The sequence below is a fragment of the Arachis stenosperma genome, chromosome 7 (genome assembly GCF_014773155.1).
Source record: "Arachis stenosperma cultivar V10309 chromosome 7, arast.V10309.gnm1.PFL2, whole genome shotgun sequence".
In the NCBI taxonomy this organism is placed as follows: Eukaryota; Viridiplantae; Streptophyta; class Magnoliopsida; order Fabales; family Fabaceae; genus Arachis; species Arachis stenosperma.
The window spans coordinates 52,313,529-52,333,377 of NC_080383.1; positions in this window are offsets into that span (position 1 = coordinate 52,313,529).

Consider the following 19,849-nt stretch of genomic DNA (forward strand, 5'->3'; position numbering starts at 1 on the left):
GAAACAAAGGTTGGAAGGAACATGGTTCAGGAATTCTACTCAAATCTGTGGCTAACAGATAAGCAGAGAATGACTTGAACTGCTTACCATACCTATAGAACCATGGTCAGAGGGAAAGTTATATACTTCCATCTGGACAAAATAAGAGAAATCTTCAAGTTGCCTCAACTGCAAGATGATCCTGATTCCTTTAATAGGAGGATGGTGAGAGTAGATAAGGGGTTGGATCAAGTTCTAGAGGACATATGCCTCCCTGGAACTAAGTGGATAACCAATTCTAAGGGTGTCCCAAACCAACTCAAGAGGGGAGACCTCAAACCAATTGCAAGAGGTTGGCTAGACTTCATTGGGCGTTCCATATTGCCCACTAGCAACCGTTCTGAGGTCACCATCAAGAGAGCAGTGATGATTCATTGCATCATGCTTGGAAAAGAAGTGGAGGTGCATCATGTGATTGCTTGTGAGATCTACACAATTGCAAATAAGAATTCCACTGAAGCCAAATTGGCTTATCCAAGCTTGATTTCCTTGCTCTGTAAAGAGGCTGGGGTGAAGATGGGAGTAGATGAGTTCATACCCATTGAACACCCAATCACCAAGAAGTCAATGGAAGGACAAGTGCAAGACAACTCCATCAAGAGGAGGGCACAGGAATTCCTCCCTGAATTTCCAAGAATTGACTACTGGTCCAACCTAGAAGCATCTATTAACAAGTTGCAAGAGACTATGGAGCAACTGAAGGAAGAACAGCAGAATCAGAACTGCATGCTCTGCAAATTGCTGAAGGAACAAGAGAAGCAGGGGCGTGAAATTCGAGAGATGAAACGCCAAAAGTTCTCCTCTCAAGCTGAGGGAGCATCCACTTCTCAAAATCAAGGTTGTTGAGTCCTAACTCTGTGAAAACCTCTATCATTAGAAGCCTATGTTTGCGTTTTTTTGTTTTATTTTCTATTTATATTTTTTTTTAGTTTCATCTTATATCTATATTTGAGTCTTGTTCTTAGTTCATAATTAATAAAATTTAAGTTTATGCCTTAAAGCTATGAATGTCCTATGAATCCATCACCTCTCTTAAAAGAAAAATGCTTTAATCACAAAAGAACAAGAAGTACAGGGTTTCGAAATTTATCTCTGAAACTAGTTGAATTAGTTTGATGTGGTGACAATACTTTTTGTTTTCTGAATGAATGCTTGAACAGTGCATATGTCTTTTGAATTTGTTGTTTTAAGAATGTTAAAATTGTTGGCTCTTGAAAGAATGAGGAGAAAGAGAACTGTTATTGAGGATCTGAAAAATCATCAAATTGATTCTTGAAGCAAGAAAAGCAGTGAAAAAAAAATATATATATATATTTTCGAAAAAAAAAGAAAAAAAAAAGAGAAAAAGAAAGGAATAAAGTTGTGATCCAAGGCAACAAGAGTGTGCTTAAGAACCCTGGACACCTCTAATTGGGGACTTTAGCAAAGCTGAGTCACAATCTAAGAAGGTTCACCCAATTATGTGTCTGTGGCATGTATGTATCCGGTGGTAATACTGGAAGACAGAGTGCTTTGGGCCACAGCCAAGACTCATACACTGGCCATGTTCAAGAATCAATATACTTAACTAGGAGAATCAATAACACTATCTGAGTTCTGAGTTCTTATAGATGCTAATCATTCTGAACTTCAAAGGATAGAGTGAGATGCCAAAACTGTTCGGAGGCAAAAAGCTACTAGTCCCGCTCATCTAATTGGAGCTATGTTTCTTTGATATTTTGGAATCTATAGTATGTTCTCTTCTTTTTATCCTATTTTGATTTTCAGTTGCTTGGGGACAAGCAACAATTTAAGTTTGGTGTTGTGATGAGCGGATAATTTGTATGCTTTTTGGCATTGTTTTTAGTATGTTTTTAGTATCTTTTAGTTAGTTTTTAGTATATTTTTATTAGTTTTTAATTAAAATTCACTTTTCTGGACTTTACTATGAGTTTGTGTGTTTTTCTGTAATTTCAGGTATTTTCTGACTGAAATTGAGGGTCCTGAGCAAAAATCTGATCCAGAGACTGAAAAGGACTGCAGATGCTGTTGGATTCTGACCTCCATGCACTCAAAGTGGATTTTCTGGAGCTACAGAAGCCCAATTGGCGCGCTCTCAACGGCATTGGAAAGTAGACATCCTGGGCTTTCCAGAAATATATAATAGTCCATACTTTGCCCAAGATTTGATGGCCCAAACCGGCGCTCAAAGTCACCTACAGAAATTCCAGCGTTAAACGCCGGAACTGGCATAAAATTTGGAGTTAAACGCCCAAACTGGCATGAAAGCTGGCGTTTAACTCCAGAAAAGGTCTCTACACGAAATTCCTTCATTGCTCAGCCCAAGCACACACCAAGTGGGCCCGGAAGTGGATTTTTCTGTCATTTACTCATTTCTGTAAACCTTAGGATACTAGCTTTTACTACTTATAGGATCTTTTGACATTGTATCCGTACCTTATGACCTCATAACATTTCTTACACGTTTCTTTCCACAGTATGAGTCTCTAAACCCCATGGTTGGGGGTGAGGAGCTCTGCTGTGTCTTGATGGATTAATGCAATTACTACTGTTTCTCATTCAATCATGCTTGCTTCCATTCTAAGATAATACTTGTTCTTAATCCGGATGAATGTGATGATCCGTGACAATCATCATCATTCTCAACCATGAACATGTGCCTGACAACCACCTCTGTTCTATCTTAGATTGAGTAATTATCTCTTAGGTTCTTTAATTGGAATCTTCGTGGTATAAGCTAGAACTGATGGCGGCATTCAAGAGAATCCGGAAGGTCTAAACCTTGTCTGTGGTATTCTGAGTAGGATTCAATGACTGGATGACTGTGACGTGCTTCAAACTCCTGAGGGCGGGGCGTTAGTGACAGACGCAAAAGAATCACTGGATTCTATTCCGGCCTGATTGAGAACCGACAGATGAATTTCGCTACGCTGTGACAGAGCATATGCAATCGCTTTCACTGAGAGGATGGGAGGTAGCCACTGACAACGGTGAAACCCTACATACAGCTTGCCATGGAAGGAGACTTGCGTGTTTGAAGAAGAAGACAGTGGGAAAGCAGAGATTCGGAAGATGGAGCATCTCCAAAGCCTCAGCCTATTCTCCATTACTGCAGTACAAGTAACCATCTCATGTTCTTTTGCTTTTGACAATCAATCCTGATAATTTCTGATATCCTGACTAAGATTTACAAGATAACCATAGCTTGCTTCAAGCCGACAATCTCCGTGGGATCGACCCTTGCTCACGCAAGGTATTACTTGGACGACCCAGTGCACTTGCTGGTTAGTTGTGCGGGATTGCAAAAGTGTTATTGCAATTTCGTGCACCAAGCATGCACCTCTGAAAGGTTACAGGTGCATTGCACAGGCCAAATGGCATCCTTCTGTATGCAAATACTCCAGATGGACACATGAATGCTGTTTTCTCTTGATCTTGGGGATCTACTGCAATTTGATTATAACCTGAATATCCATCAAGGAAGCAGTAGTATTCATGACCTGCTAATCTTTCTAGCATCTGGTCTATGAATGGTAAAGGAAAATGATCCTTTTTGGTGGCTGTATTGAGCCTTCTATAATCAATACACATACGCCACCCTGTAACTGTTCTTGTAGGAACCAGTTCATTTTTTTATTATGAACCACTGCCATGCCTCCCTTCTTAGGGACGACTTGGACAGGGCTTACCCAGGGGCTGTCAGAAATAGGATAAATAATCCCAGCCTCTGGTAATTTAGTGACCTCCTTCTGCACCACTTCTTTCATGGCTGGATTCAGCCGCCTTTGTGGTTGGACCACTGGCTTGGCGTCACCCTCCAATAGGATCTTGTGCATGCATCTAGCTGGGCTAATGCCCTTAAGATCACTGATGGACCACCCAAGAGCTGTCTTGTGTGTCCTTAGCACTTGAATTAGTGCTTCCTCTTCCTGTGTCTCTAAGGTAGAGCTTATGATTACAGGAAAGGTATCACCTTCTCCCAAAAATGCATATTTCAGGGATGGTGGTAATGGTTTGAGCTCAGGTTTAGGAGGTTTCTCCTCTTCCTGAGGGATTTTTAGAGGTTCTATTATTCTCTCTGATTCCTCCAGATTGGGCTGAACATCTTTAAAGATGTCCTCTAGCTCTAATTCGAGACTCTCAGTCATATTGATCTCTCTTACCAGAGAGTCAATAATATCAACACTCATGCAGTCATTTGGGGTGTCTGGATGTTGCATGGCTTTGACAACATTCAACTTGAACTCCTCCTCATTGACTCTCAGGGTTACTTCCCCTTTTTGGACGTCAATGAGGGTTCGGCTAGTTGCTAGGAAAGGTCTTCCTAGAATGAGAGTTGCACTCTTGTGCTCCTCCATTTCCAGCACCACAAAGTCAGTGTGAAAGGCGAATGGCCCAACCTTGACAATCATGTCTTCAATCACGCCTGATGGGTATTTAATGGAGCCATCAGCAAGTTGAAGACATATCCGGGTTGGTTTGACTTCTTCAGTCAAACCAAGCTTTGTGATAATAGATGCAGGTACTAGGTTGATACTTGCCCCAAAATCACATAGAGCTTGCTTGGTACAATTACCCTCTAATATGCATGGTATCATAAAGCTCCCGGGGTCTTTAAGCTTCTCAGGTAAGCTTTTCAGAATGACTGCACTGCATTCTTCAGTGAGGTAAACTTTTTCAGTTTCTCTCCAATCCTTCTTATGACTTAAGATCTCTTTCATGAACTTAGCATAAGAGGGTATTTGCTCAAGTGCTTCTGCAAACGGAATCTTTATTTCAAGAGTCCTGAGATAGTCTGCAAAGCGGGCAAATTGCTTATCCTGTTCCGCTTGGCGGAGTTTTTGAGAATAAGGCATTTTGGCTTTATATTCCTCAACCTTAGTTGCTGCAGATTTATTACTTACAAAAGTGGGTTGGGAAGCCTTTTTAGAAGCGTTGTTATCAGCACTTGTATGTGACTGATCCTCCACTGGCATTTGAATGCCAGGGGTGGAAGCTGGAGTGGCGTTAGACGCTAACTCCTTATCTGTTACTGGCGTCTGAACGCCAGAACTGAGCTCCCTTTGGGCGTTCAACACCGGATTTATGCTTGTTTCTGGCGTTGAACGCCAGGAATGAGCATGGTCTGGGCGTTCAACGCCAGCATTATTCCTCTTTGGGCACTAATTGTCCTCAGAGGGATTTTGAGTAGCCATTTGTTCATTTCTTGGCTTCCGGCTGCTTTGAAGTGAGGTATTTAATGTTTTCCCACTTCTTAATTGAACTGCTTGGCATTCTTCTGCTATTTGTTTTGACAGTTGCTTTTCTGTTTGCTTTAACTGTACTTCCATATTCCTGTTAGCCATTCTTGTTTCTTGTAGTATTTCCTTGAATTCGGCTAGCTGCTGGGTTAGAAAGTCTAATTGTTGATTGAATTCATTAGCCTGATCCACAGGATTGAGTTCAGCAGTTACTGTTTTAGCTTCTTCTTTCATGGAAGATTCACTGCTTAGGTACAGATGCTGATTTCTGGTAACTGTATCAATGAGTTCTTGGAATTCTTCAATTGTTTTTCTCATATGTATAGATCCACCAGCTGAATGATCTAGAGAAATCTGAGCTTTTTCTGTAAGCTCATAGTAGAAGATGTCTAATTGCACCCACTCTGAAAATATTTCAGAGGGGCATTTTCTTAGCATCTCTCTGTATCTCTCCCAGGCATCATAAAGGGATTCATTATCTCCTTGTTTGAAGCCTTGGATGCTTAGCCTTAGCTGTGTCATCCGTTTTGGAGGGAAATAGTGATTCAGGAATTTTTCTGACAGCTGTTTCTATGTCTTTATGCTGTTCTTAGGTTGGTTATTTAACCACCTCTTAGCTTGATCTTTTACAGCAAATGGAAACAGTAATAATCTGTAGACATCCTGATCTACTTCCTTATCATGTACTATGTCAGTAATTTGCAAAAATTGTGCCAGAAACTCTGTAGGTTCTTCATGTGGAAGACCAGAATACTGGCAGCTTTGCTGCACCATGATAATGAGCTGAGGATTCAACTCAAAGCTACTAACTCCAATGGAGGGTATACAGATACTACTCCCATATGAAGCAGTAGTGGGGCTAGCATATGATCCCAGAGTCCTCTTGGACTGTGCAATTCCACTTAGTTCCATGATGGAGCAAGGGAGATGGTATGTATGTTGATATTATTTATTTTATAAAAAATTATTTTATAAAATAAAATAAGAATAAGGCAAATAAAAACGAAATAAAATAAATAAAAAAATGAAAAAAAAATATTTTTTTTGAAAATTTTCGAAAAATTTGAGGAAAATGAGAAAGTGGTTAGGATAAAATTTTTGAAAGAGATGATAAAATATATATTAAAAAGATAAGAATTGAAAAATTTTGAAATTGAAATCTGAATTTTTTTATATAAAATTTTCGAAAATGTAGTTTAAAATTAGTTAGAAAATATATATATATATATATATTTTTTTGAATTTTGAATTTTATGATGAAAGAGAAAAACACACAAAAGACACAAGACTTAAAATTTTTAGATCTAATGCTCCTTATTTTCGAAAATTTTGGAGGAAAAACACCAAGGAACACCAAACTTAAAAAATTTTAAGATCAAAACACAAGAAAGACTCAAGAACACCTTGAAGATTCACAAGAACACCAAGAACAAAAGAAAGAACACCAAACTTAAAATTTTTAGAAAACCAAGATAAATTTTCAAAAATTAAAGAAAGATCAACAAGAAAACACCAAACTTAAAGTTTGGCACAAGATTAAATCAAGAAAAATTATTTTTGAAAAAAAAGATTTTAAAAAGAAGATGCCCAATTGCCAAGAACATAAGCCAACGCTATAACCAACTGAGCTAAAAATGTAACGTATTTTAAAGATATATTATTTTTATGGATAAAAGTATAATTTTTGAAAGTTAATGTTTTGAAAAAGCACAAGAAAAACAAGAAAAGACACAAAACAAGAAAAACTCAAGATCAAACAAGAAAAATAAACAAGAACAACTTGAAGATCAATGAAGAACAAAGAACACAAATTCGAAAATTTAAAGAAAAATATAAAATAAGTAATTAACACCAAACTTTGAACAAGACACTAAACTCACGAAAAGAAATTAAAAATTGATAAAGAAAAATAATATTTTTGAAAAATTTTTTGAAAAGAAATTATCCTATCAGAATTTAATGACTCTATAGTAATAAAAATAATTATTCCTAATCTAAGAAATAAAATAAACCTTTAGTTGTTCAAACTCGAATAATCCCCGGCAACGGCGCCAAAAACTTGGTGCACGAAATTGAAAATCACAATTCTTGACAATTCCGCACAACTAACCAGCAAGAGCATTGGGTCGTCCAAGTAATACCTTACGTGAGTAAGGGTCGATCCCACGGAGATTATTGGTTTGAAGCAAGCTATGTTTGTTTTATTAATCTTAGTCAGGATGCCAAAAAGGTTATTTGGATTTAATTGTAAGAAGTAAAAGTGTTTGGAATAAGTAATTGTTACTTTATTAATGGAGAATATGTTGGAGTTTTGGAGATGCTTTGTCCTCTGAATTTCTGTAATGTAATATTCCATGCATGGAAAAGTGCAAAGTTCCCTCCATGGCAAGCTGTATGTAGGGTGTCACCATTGTCAGTGGCTACCTCCCATCCTCTCAGTGAAAACGGTCCAGATGCTCTGTTGATGTGTGGAAAAACGATCCGACACAAAACTCACCGGCAAGTGCACCGGGTCGCATCAAGTAATAATAACTCACGGGAGTGAGGTCGATCCCACAGGGATTGATGGATCAAGCAACTTTAATGGGTGATTAGTTTAGTCAAGCTAACATTGGTGAATTGTGTGAAGAGTGACCAACAGAAAGTAAATTGCAAGAATTAAAGGTGCAGAAGCTAAATGGGACAGAAACTTAAATGGCAAGGATTGTAAATTGCAAGAATCTTAAATGACAATAAATGTAAATGGCTTGAAATGTAAAGGGGATTGGGACTTGGAATTGCAGGAATTAAACAAGAGAAATTAACTTGCATCAAACAGGAGAGTAAATGGGAATTGGGATTTAATCGAATTCAAACAGACAAGTAAAGTGAACAAATAAAGCAAGAACAGCAAATTGAAATGGTAAAATGGGATCTCAGGACCCAGAGACTAGAAAACCAAGTCTAGATCTCAATGCCTTCCTAGATCCAACAAGAACAATAGCAAGGGAATTGTAAATTTCAAAGAGAGTAGATGAGCAGCAAGTAACCAAAATGGAAATTCAATAACAGTGAAAAATAAACAAGATCTAAGGTGAGATTGAAACAGAATTTTTTCAATTCTTCAACCCAAGATCCAAAAACAAATTAAAGAGAGAGCTCTCTACTACTACTCCTAGTGCTCCCTAGTGGAGCCAGCCTGCTTCCAAATATGAAATAGATGCCTATTTATAAGCATCTCTACAAAATGAAAATGAAATTCAAAACAAATTACAATTAAAATGAAATTTCTATTCTAACTATCTTGTGCCTCTGAGTGGTGTCAATTGGGCCCTTACTCTTGATGGAATTTGGTTGATAAAGGCCTTGGTTGATTGCATCTTGGAGTTTGAAGTGGAACCGAATTGAACCGGGTTGAGTTTGCAAAAGTTGGACCAAAAGTTGGAGCTAACGTTAGGGGTCTAACTTTGGCTCCAACTTTTCATAGCAGCCCACAAATCTTGCTGGTATGAACGTTGGTGCCAACGTTAGGGGTCTAACTTTGACCCTAACGTTGGCCTCCCTTATGCACATTTATGGGGCCAACTTTGTCCTCTTGTCATGTTGCCAATTTTATGCCCAATATAGACTATCATATATGGTTGGAAAGCTCTGAATGTCAGCTTTCTAACTCACTTGGAATCACTTCAATTGGACATCTACAACTCAAGTTATGATCATTTGAAGAGGGCATGGTCGCTGGCTTTGGTGTGCAGCGTTGAGGTAACGTTAGCCCTCAAACGTTGGCGAAAACGCCAGTTCTGGAGGCTCAAATGTATTGTCCACCCCATACTATTATACATTTTTGGAAAGCCCTGGATGTCTACTTTCCAATGCCGTTGGGAGCACATTATTTGGAGCTCTACAGCTCGAGTTATACTCCTTTGAAGGTGCAGAGGTCAGTTGGCCTCACTGCAGGTTGCCACCATGTTCGTTTATGCACATTGCGGGGCAGTTTTCTCCCTCAATTTTAGTGTCCACCATGCAGTGCCATATATGCTTGGAAAGCTCTTGATTCCTACTTTCCAATGCTTCTTGAATCACCTCATTTGGAGCTCTGTAGCTCAAGTTATTCTTGTTGGAAGTATACCCCTTCAAGCTGTTGTGGTGTGTGGCGCCAACGTTAGCCCAAAAGTTAGGGGGCTAACGTTGGCGCAAACTTTTGCCCATTCCTTTACATCTTCATGTGCCAACGTTAGCCTCCAAGTTAGGGGGCTAACGTTGGCGCAAACGTGAGTAGCCCCTGGGAGTGTTTTTCAGCTTCCAACGTTAGCCTCCAAGTTAGGGGGCTAACTTCAAGGCTAACTTTTCACCCAAAACTTTTTGTCCTCTCTTCCTCCTTGTTTTGAGCCACGCTTTTCTTCCTTTGGGCCACGCTTTTCTTCCTTGATTTGGTCATGGGTCACGCTTTTAGAAGCGTGGCCTAAGCCTCCAAAGTGTGCTCCAACTTCAAAGTGTGCCCAAAATTCCTCTTTTCTTCTTTTTAGCTTATTTTGTGCTCTTTTTGCTTCTTTTTCTTCTTATTCCCTACAAAGTTTATCAAATCAAAAGATCAAAGAAATGTACCATTTAAGCACCAAAGAATGCAATATTTAAGCACTAATCATAAATTTCTTGTATGAAAAAGCATAGAAAAACATGACATGGTGACATGTCATCATCTGTCACAGCACGGCTAATCAGCTGTTGGTTCTTGATCATGCTGGAATAGGATCCATCGATCCTTTTGCGTTTGTCATCACGCCCAGCAATCGCGAGTTTGAAGCTCATCACAGCCATTCAATCCTTCAATCCTACTTGGAATACCACAGACAAGGTTTAGACTTTCCGGATCCTCAAGAGTGGCCGCCATCAATTCTAGCTTATACTACGAAGATTCTGATTAAGGAATCTAAGAGAAGCTCATTCAATCTGATGTAGAACGGAGGTGTTTGTCAGGCACACATTCATGGGTTGAGGAAGGTGATGAGTGTCACGGATCATCACCTTCTTCATAATTAAGCGCGAATGAACATCTTAGATAAGAACACACACGTTTGAATGAAGGAATAGAAACAATTGCATTAATTCATCGAGATGCTGCAGAGCTCCTCACCCCCAACAATGGAGTTTAGAGACTCATGCCATCAAAATGTATAAAATTCAGATCTGAAAATGTCATGAAATCCAGAGTAAATCTCTAAAAGTTGTTTAAATAGTAAACTAGTAACCTAGGTTTACAGAAAATGAGTAAACTATGATAGATAGTGCAAAAATTCACTTCTGGGGCCCACTTGGTGTGTGCTGGGGCTGAGACTTAAGCTTCTCACATGCCTGGGGCTGTTTTGGGCGTTCAACGCCAGGTTGTAACCTGTTTCTGGCGTTGAACTCCAGCTTGTAACCTGTTTCTGGCGCTGGACGCTAGATAGCAGCATGATACTGGCGTTGAACGCCAGTTTACGTCGTCTATCTTCGCGCAAAGTATGGACTATTATATATTGCTGGAAAGCCCTGGATGTGTCGTTGAGAGCGCGCCAATTGGACCCCTGTAGCTCCAGAAAATCCATTTCGAGTGCAGGGAGGTCAGAATCCAACAGCATCAGTAGTCCTTTTTCAGCCTAACTCAGATTTTTGCTCAGCTTCCTCAATTTCAGCCAGAAAATACCTGAAATCATAGAAAAACACTCAAACTCATAGTAAAGTTTAGAAATATGATTTTTGCCTAAAAACTAATAATATTTAACTAAAAACTAATTAAAACATACTAAAATCTACATGAAATTACCCCCAAAAAGCGTATAAAGTATCCGCTCATCAATACGCTCTAATCCCTCAAATGTATAGGGTAATCACTCTATCCTTCTCTAATTATGCTCTTTAACTTTTGTTTTTCTCCTAACCAATCAACAATAGTTAATATGCCAATGCAAACATCATGAGGTCTTTTTAAGGTTGTAATGGGGCCAAGGTAGGGATAGGGATATATATATATATATATATATATATATATATATATATATATATGGTTAAGTGAGCTTATAAATTGAATCTTTAATTAACCCAGCTTTAACCCAACCTATATATTTTATATAACTTTAGAATTCATACCTAGCTACCCAGAATTCCCTTTCACCTTCCATACTCATGTATCAAAATTTTTTTTATATGTGTGTGCATTGATCTTTGAATCTTTAATTTAACATTGGGGTAATTTTGTCCCCTTATTCATTAAACATAGCTTATCAATGCCCATAGATTTGTAATTCTTATAGCTTCACATGAGTAGGTACCCAAATTCCCATTATATTATCATGACACATTCCCTTAATAATTTTTTTTATTCCCACAAATTCCCATACTTAACTAGCATACACAATTCTATCTTAAGCTAACCAAAGATTCAATTTGAGATATACAATTGTTTTTCCGCTTAAGGCTAGTAATGTGGTAAAATACAGAACAAATAGGATTTTAAGGCTCAAAGTGGTTAACAAAGGTAATTAAAAAAAGGTAGGCTTAATTTGGATAAGTGAGTTTAAACAAATAATGGCCTCAATCACATGCAAGCATATAAACATAATAACTATTGGACATATATGATGAGACAAAATATAGATTACAATCATAGAGAAGTAAACACACAAGAATAAAATAATTATGGTTAAATAATGTAACCATGCATAAAGGCTCAAATTTTTCACAGGTTGTGTGTTCTTTAGCTCAAAAATTATGTTCCAAATACAACTTCAAGCAGATTTATCCTAAAAATTAGGATCAGAATTAGTGAAATTTTGTTCTAAAGATATTTTTTTAGAAGAAACTTATTGTCTTTTCAATCAAGTAGAACATGCATGCAACTAACCTATTCTAAGAAAAAGAAAATCTAACTCAAATATCCTAATTTATTGGTGCTAGGGAAGAGAATTTACCTCCGGAAGTCAGGTACTGACTGACCTCCCCACACTTAAGGTTTTGCACCGTCCTCGGTGCCATCTATCAGGAACAATGGTGGGCTGGTGGCAGTGTCTCCACAGTCGGGACCGTCCTGGCTCCCTGTGCTGGTGAAGGACGTGGAGTCCGGGGTGTTTGAGTCTCGGCAATCTCCTCGAAGCAGCTCCCTGAGGTGTTTGAATCGCCGTTGGTTGTGGCGCTCGCGGAGCTTTGCTTTCTTTTCATGTTGGTCCAACCGCTTCAGTATCTGATGTAGCAGTTGACTGGTAGATGGTGGAGGAGCTACAACATCCTCTGTGGACTGGCTGGTAGTGGCAAGTAGTGGCCTGAGATATTTCCCATTAGGAACATATTGATCATCCCGTGGAAGAATGGCTTTGGTGTCCCCAGCTCTGTAGGATACTCCGGCTGCTGAGATGAGATCAGAGACCAATGCGGGAAAAGGTAGGTTGCCCGCGATCTGCACATGTTCCATAGCATTCCGGATATGTCGCGGTAAATTGAGAGGCTGGTCTGTGAGGATGCACCATAGTAGAACGGCCATGTCTGCGGTGAAGGAGGACTCATGAGTACTCGGAAAGACGTAATGGGACATGATCTGTGCCCATACGTGAGCCTCTAAGGTAAGGGCGGAAGCCGAGATTCCCTTAGGACGGGAACGATGGTATCCGAAGATCCATTTGCTGCCAGGGCGAGCAATAACTCTGAGAACAGCGTCCCAGTCAAAAGTGTATGCCTGGCGCTTGGTTGCGGCTTTCTGAAAAGCGTCCAATCCTTCTGGAGCATGTGGGAGATCTAAGGCCTGCTGTATGGCTTCTTCTGTAATGGGGACTTGTTTCTGGCGTAAATAGATGGACTGTAGAGTCGGCAGGTGGAAGTTGGAGTAGAACTCAACAACCCAAGAAAGATTAACCTGTCGTGGCTGTCTCAATAAAAATCCCCAGTGTCTATGCGCAATTTGTGGCTTAACAAATTCAGCGATATGAGGTGGAAGGATAAGAAGGTGTTCGTTGTTATAATTTCGAGCTGCCAGAATAGGAAACATCTGCTCACAGTAGCGATTTGGGAATCGTGCAGTGTCCTTGGCTGGGAAGGCTCGTTCCTTTTCATCAACCTTGATAATTCTTTTAATTCTCTTTGTTGAGGGCTTGACTGCAGTTGAAGAAGGTTCTGCCACTAATGCTCTCTTCGTTCCTTTCCTTGCTGTGGGTTTAGGGGTAGCCTTCTCTTTGCCTTTCTTGGTGGCCATTCTGAAAAAGGGAAGAGAAAATAAGTTAGATCCAAAGAAACAAAGCAAGGAAGGAGATGGAGTGGGTAATGAACAGTGCACGGTGAAGATGAGTGAAATAAACACATGGTCTAGACAACATATGAAAAGATCAAGAAAGGAAATAGGGTAGGTGCACAAAAAGGAAAGTAGATGCAAGATGATTATTGGCATTTCGGCAAGGGCATGAGTAGCATAGATCAAGCATCACTTCGTAACAAATTAACAATTTGTATTGGCAATTAAATTGTATTAATAAAATAGAAAAGGAATTTTGTGAAAAACATGCATGGAGTAGTAGAATAGGATAATGTAGAAAAGTGCATGATGCCATATGGGCCTTTTCACAAACACATAGCATGCATGGTAAACAGGGCATAAAAAGTATTAAAGTAAACATGCAAGCAATCCTTTTTTGAGAATAAGATATAAGTGCCAATCAAATTACAATAATCCACAAGCAAATAATGAGGAATGATGGCTCAAATAAATATGCTAGCACCATGTAAAAAGGAAATAAGAAGAAAGAAAATAATGATAAAGAAAAGAAAAAAAAAAGAAAAGAAAATAACATCTAAAATAAGAATAATGATAAAAAGGGGAGAAGGAGGGAAGAAAAGAAAACCTTGTTAATGGAGGTGAAAGAAAGAGAGAGTGAAGGGTGGGGTAGAAGGGAGAAGGGAGAAGGGGAAATAAGGAGGGAAAAGAAAAATTAGGATTTGGAGGAGAGAAAGATAAGATAATTTGGCAGTTTTGGTGGAGCTGTGCGGCGCAAGCGACGCGGCCGCGTGGAGCACGCGTTCGCGTGATTGCGCTGTAAGGTAGGTGACGCGGTCGCGTCAGTCACGCGGTCGCGTGACCCATATTGTGCTTCTAGCGCGAGTACAGCCTCGCAGCTGCACAACTCTCTGTTCAAATTGATAAATATGCCAAAATTGGGGTGACGCGATCGCGTGGGACATGCGATCGCGTGAGTGGGCTTTTTAGAGGAATGTGATGTGGTCGCGTGGGTCACGCGGCCACGTGGGTAGAATTGTGCGTTCAGCACCATTCCAGCACCACTCCAGCACAATAATTGGTTGTGCACCCTTTTACGTCGAAATCCAGGGCACGCGGCTGCGTGGGGCAGGCGATCACGTGGAAGGCCAGGAATCCCATGTGATGCGGACGCGTCAGTGACGCGGTCGAGTGGGATGATTTGTGCCATTGGCACGCCTCCAGCCACGCTCCGGCATGAATCTCTGTACGCTTTTTATTTTCTCACCTCTTCCTGAGACGTGGACGCGTCGCTGATGCGGTCGCGTCGCGCAGCTTTTTTTTTTATAAAAAAGTGCGAATACAGATGCATGAAGGCGCTAATAAAGAGAAGAGTTATAGACTAGGAAAAACTAAAGATAAAAAGAAAAGAACGATCATACCATGGTGGGTTGTCTCCCACCTAGCACTTTGCTTTAACGTCCGTAAGTTGGACACTCCAGTAGCTCAATCTTCTGGCCTGTGGGGATCTTCCAAGAGGAAGATCTCAAGCTCCTTATTTTCTGCAGCTTCTCTCCATGGTACAGTTTCAGACGTTGTCCATTAACTTTAATAAGTTCAGAGCGTGAAGGGTGGCTTAGGTGATAAACTTCGTATGGTTCTGCCTTCTCTACTCTGTATGGACCTTCCCATTTCGATCTCAACTTGCCTGGCATGAGTCTTAGTCGAGATTTGTAAAGGAGGACTAAATCCCCAGGTTGGAACTCTTTCCTCCTAATGTGCTGATCATGTACAGCCTTCATCTTTTCCTTGTATATTCTTGAGTTCTCATAAGCTTCTAGGCGAAGGCTCTCCAGTTCTTGTAGTTGCAACTTCCTTTCAGCTCCAGCTTGCTCAATTTCCATGTTGCACTCCTTGACTACCCAAAAGGCTCTGTGCTCTACTTCAACTGGGAGATGACAAGCTTTTCCATAAACTAAGCGAAAAGGGCTCATTCCAATGGGTGTTTTGTATGCTGTCCTGTATGCCCATAGTGCATCTTGTAGCCTGGTGCTTCAGTCTTTTCTGTGAGGTTTGACTATCTTCTGCAAGATACGCTTTATCTCTCTGTTTGACACCTCGGCTTGCCCATTGGTCTGAGGATGGTATGCTGTTGCAACCTTATGAATTATCCCATGCTTCTTCATCAATCCTGTTAGTCTCCTGTTACAGAAATGGGTGCCTTGATCGCTCACGATTGCTCGTGGTGATCCAAAGCGGCAAATAATATGGTTTCTCACAAAGGAAACAACAGTGTTAGCATCATCAGTGCGAGTGGGAATTGCTTTCACCCACTTGGAAACATAATCCACAGCTAATAATATATAAAATTGACCATTAGAATTTGGGAACGGACCCATGAAGTCAATGCCCCAAAACATCAAAAATTTCACAAAAAAGCATAAATTGTTGAGGCATCTCATCCCTCCTGGATATATTACCAAATTTTTGGCATGGAAGACAAGATCTACAAAACTCAGCAGCGTCTCTAAAAAGAGTAGGCCACCAGAATCCACAGTCTAAGATCTTTCTAGTTGTTCTTTCAGGGCCAAAATGTCCTCCACTCTCAGATGAGTGACAGGCCTCCAAAATGGACTGGAATTCTGATTGAGGTACACAACGTCTAATTACCTGATCAGCACCACATCTCCACAAATATGGGTCATCCCATATATAATATTTAGACTCGCTTTTCAGCTTGTCCCTTTGATGCTTAGAAAAATGTGGAGGAAATGTGCGGCTAACTAGATAATTAGCTACAGGTGCATACCAAGGTGCTACCTCAGATACTGCTTGCAGGTTATCAAATGGAAAATTATCATCTATAGGAGTAGAATCATCCTTAATGTGCTCAAGGCGACTCAAGTGGTCTGCCACTAGATTCTGATTACCACTCCTATTCTTTATTTCTAAATCAAATTCTTGTAAAAGCAATATCCAATATATGAGCCTTGGTTTGGACTCCTTTTTTGCTAATAGATACTTCAAAGTTGCATGGTCCGAATACACTACTACTCTCGTACCAAGTAGATAAGCTCGGAATTTATCCAGAGCAAAAACAATAGCAAGAAGCTCTTTCTCAGTAGTAGTATAATTGGACTGGGCAGCGTCTAAAGTTTTAGACGCATAAGCAATAACAAAAGGATCCTTACCTTCACGCTGGGCCAGCACTGCTCCTACTGCATGGTTGGAAGCATCGCACATGATTTCAAATGGCTGGCTCCAGTTTGGTCCTCTCACAATGGGAGCTTGAATCAGGTTGGTCTTCAGCTTATCGAACGCTTGCTTACAATTCTCACTGAACTCGAACTCAATATCCTTCTGCAGTAATCTGGATAAGGGAAGTGCTACCTTACTGAAGTCCTTAATAATCTCCTGTAAAAACCTGCATGGCCAAGGAACGAACGGACTTCCCTCACAGAGGAGGGGTAAGGTAAACTGGAAATAACATTCACCTTTGCTGGGTCTATAGAAATGCCAGTATTAGATACAACATGTCCTAATACAATCCCTTGTTTAACCATAAAATGACATTTTTCAAAATTTAATACAAGGTTTGTATTGACACATCTATCTAATACTCTAGATAATCCATCTAAGCAAAGGCTAAAAGAATCACCGTAAACGCTAAAATCATCCATAAAAACTTCCATACAGTCGTCAATGAGATCAGAAAAAAGACTCATCATGTACCTCTGAAAAGTAGCTGGTGCATTGCACAAGCCAAAGGGCATTATCTTGTAAGCATAAGTCCCAAAAGGACATGTAAAAGTAGTCTTTTCCTGATCCTCAGGAGCTATATGAATCTGGAAATAACCTGTGTACCCATCTAAAAAGCAATAATGTGATTTACCTGACAGGCGATCCAGCATTTGATCAATGAATGGAAGAGGGTAGTGATCCTTGCGAGTAGCTTGGTTGAGACGCCTGTAATCAATGCAGACTCTCCAAGCGTTCTGTACTCTGGTTGCTATGAGCTCTCCATGCTCGTTCTTCACTGTAGTGACTCCAGACTTCTTGGGCACCACTTGTACTGGGCTAACCCATTCACTGTCCGAAATGGGATAAATAATACCTGCTTCCAATAGTCTGGTCACTTCCTTTTTGACAACTTCCAAAATAGTGGGATTCAGTCTTCTCTGGGGTTGGCGGACAGGTCTTGCTCCTTCCTCTAAAAATATTTTGTGCTCACATACTTGAGGGTTGATGCTTACAATGTCTGCCAAACTCCATCCAATTGCTTTCTTGTGCTTCCTCAGCACATTAAGTAGCTGCTCTTCCTGTTCAGGAGTGAGATCCTGTCCAATAATAACTGGAAACTTCTGCCCTTCTTCAAGATAAGCATATTTGAGATGTAGAGGGAGAGGTTTCAACTCATTCTTCTGGTCATGGGCGGGCTCTGGATTGTCTGGAGCTTGTGAGAATCCAGAAGTGTCCTTATTGTTAGCCAATAGATTCCCCACACTTGGACCTTGTTCTGTGTACTTTTCTTCCAGTTCTTCCTGGTGAATTTCAGCTATAGTTTCATCTATGACATCACATTGGAAGATGGAATGATCTTCTGGAGGGTTGTTTGTGACTCCATTCAAATTGAAGATTGCTATTCGGCCATCTGTTTCAAAAGAATATGTTCCTGAAAAAGCATCTAATCTAAATCTTGACGTCTTCAGGAATGGTCTGCCAAGTAAGATTCATGATGGCTTATCTGAGTCATTATTGGGCATCTCCAAGATATAGAAATCAGTGGGAAATGTAAGCCCTTTAATGTTCACTAAAACATCTTCAGCAACTCCAGCTACTGTAATAATGCTTTTATCTGCCAACACAAAACGAGCTGCCGACCTTTTTAAGGGAGGGAGCCTTAAAACGTCATATACAGATAAAGGCATAATACTAACACATGCTCCCAAATCACACATGCAATCATAAATTACTACACCACCAATAGTACAACTAACTATACAAGGACCTGGGTCACTACATTTTTTAGGTAAACTTCCCATTAAAGCAGATATGAAACTTCCTAAAGGAATAGTTTCTAATTCATTAATTTTGTCCTTATGTATACATAAATCTTTTAGAAACTTTGCATATTTAGGTACCTGTTGAATGACATCAAAAAGGGGAACAGTTACCTCAACCTTTTTGAAGATTTCAACCATTTTGGGGTCAGGTTCCAACTGCTTCCTAGCCTTCCTTACAAGTTGTGGAAATGGAATGGGGGTGATGTTTTCTGCAGTGTCTGCGCCTTTTGGTGCTTTCTCCTGTGATTGAGCTTCTTCTCTCTCAGCTATGTCCTGTATGTCCTCTTCCTCTTCAACATCTTCTAATTCCACAACCTCTTCAGCTGAGGCGTGTTCTGGCGGGCTCGGCTCCTCCTGACTTCTCTCCTGCAGTGTGGTTCCAGACCTTAGGGTGACGGCATTAATACCACCCTTTGGGTTGGGGAATGGTTGAGAGGGGAGTCCACCAGAGCTTAAGGACTGGTTACTGGAATTTTGCGTTGATCCCATCTATGAGACAAGAGTTTGTAAAGTAGAAGCGAAAGTATTCAGAGTTGCTTTAATACTTTCTTCCATAGCCTGATGTCTCTAATCAATGGCTTGTAGTAAGTCAGCATTAGAGGATGAAGAGATGCTAGTGGTCTGAGAGGTTTGCTGAAGGGCTTGAGGTTGTCTTAAATGAGGTGCTCTGTAAGGTTGATTCTGCTGCCTGTTGTTATTGTTATTCCACCTCTGATTTCCATTGTTATCTCTGCCTCCTCTGTAAGAATTGTCCCTCCAACCCAGGTTAGAATTGTCTCTCCAGCCTTGGTTGGAATTATCCGGCCATCCTTGGTTATAGTTTCCACCTTGATTGTACCCTTGATTGGGGCGGTCATAAAAGTTGTGAGTGGCGGTGTTCATACCCTGACCGGGCTCCTCCAACTCGGCAGATCCATGAAAAGGTCCGACCTCGCCCTAAGGCCCACGCCTAAAGGTCGGACCTCGGACAAATCAAGCAAAGGAAGGCCCATCAAAAGGAACGCAGCCCAAACCTAAAGGCCGAAAAGGCCTAGCAAAGGCGGTTCCACAAAGATAGGGATAAAACTCCTGAAAGATAAGATAAGATAAGAATATCTTATCCAGGGAAGATCACGGCCAACTACTATAAATACACTGGAGCACCCAGGTATGGCATTCATTCCACATTCTACACTTATCTGCTTGGACCCATGCTAACTTAAGCATCGGAGTGTCATTGCAGGTACAACCACCAACCACTCCACATATCAAGCTCGGGTCCCTGAACCCCCACCTCGGGCCTCTCCAGACGACCGAGCTACACGTTTCAGGTAACC